Raw genomic sequence first — 1,634 nt, forward strand, 5'->3', positions numbered from 1 at the left:
TACTTTGTGTATCTGAAACTGTGACCCCTCCATGGGTGTTTACCACAACTTGAAGAACTCCCATGTTTTTTATGGAGCTCTCAAAGTGTGAAGGTGTGAAATATGGTGTCCTTGAAAATAGCTTTTAAAGCTTTGCTCCATCACAAGGCAAGACATAAATGAGTCATGAATTGCACACATGCGCAGGACTGCTTCCCAAAGCTAGAGTCAGTCTGTTCTGTAGACTACAACCACCCTTGTGAACTAAAGCTCCGCAGTAAGACAGCCTGGGTGAGTAGCTCTTGTCAGAGTGAATTATCTCATTCCAGAGCCATCCTTTGGGAAGAAGTATTGTTTAATTATAAAAAGCTTTGTACAAAGAAACTTCAATTTTGTTTTCATCATTAGATATGTTCTCTGTATTATTCAACATTTTATACCTCATTGCTGAGAAGACAAAGCAGTCTTCCACAGCCAGGAACATGTACATATCTTTCTACAGAAGCATAAAAAAGTATTGAGGAAGGAATAGACAGCCTTTTAATTAACTCTGATTCCAAGGAACAGAATGAAAAGATTGTGAGTGGAACATTAGCCCAAGATAATGGACTCCTAGTGACACTGCTACACAATTGAGATATAGCAGATGATTTTATGAAAATTGGACAGAGCAAAAAGACTTATTTTTGGAGTTGGAAACATTAATCCTTTGTCAGCTTTTCTGAGTCATTCGTTGGGGGTCAGTGCTGAAGGTGCCAGATATCTTCTGAATATACTGACAGTACTTTCCCTTGAAATAGAATGAAGATGCTCTGCATTCTGCAACTGCTTTCAGCACTGTCAACTGGCAGGCAATAACAACCTGAGGTGTACATGCTGATATTATTTGGAATACAGTAATATATGTAAGTATCTCATGGTGGTTCTTATTACCGAGGACGTGTTTAAAAGTGCTAGGAGAAGAGGAGGCTCAGGGGTAACATTGTTGCTCTCTACAACTCCCGGAAAGGAGGGTGTAGCCAGGTGAGGGTCAGTCTTCTCCCACGCAGCCAGCAACAAGACAAGAGGACACAGCCTTAAGTTGTGCCATGGAAGGTTTAAGATGGACATTAGGAAGGATTTCTTCATAGAAAGGGTGATTAGGCATAGGAGTGGGCTGGCCAGGGAGGTGGTGGAGCCACCGTCCGTCCCTGGAGGTGTTTAAGAAAAGACTGAATGCGGCATTTAGTGCCATGGTCTACTTGACATAGTGGTGTTGGGTCATAGGTTGGATTCGATGATCTCAGAGGTATTTTCCAACCTAATAGATTCTGTGATTCTGAGAACTCACATTTTGAGGTGACAAAAAAAAAAAAAGAAAAAAAGCTATGCACGCTTCCTCTTGCGATGTTCATCTGACACCACGTTTCTCAGTTTTTCAGGCATGCTTCAGACCGCACTTAATTTCCACTGCAACTGCTTTTCGGCTGCCTAAGTTATCCCGTAACACCACGCGGGGTGACCGATACTGCGCTGCCGCGCTACCCCCGCATTCCGCGCAGCCCGCGGCTCCCACCGGCAGGAGCAGCGCCGCTCCCGGCGGCTCGCGGGCACCGCTCCCGGCGGCTCGCGGGCACCGCTCCCGGCGCTGCGGCGGCTCCCGCGCCCCCCCGCGC

This window comes from Corvus kubaryi, unplaced genomic scaffold (assembly GCF_017639235.1).
Source record: "Corvus kubaryi isolate FWS band 111438036 unplaced genomic scaffold, C.kubaryi_AGA036_p1.0 137, whole genome shotgun sequence".
NCBI lineage: Eukaryota > Metazoa > Chordata > Aves > Passeriformes > Corvidae > Corvus > Corvus kubaryi.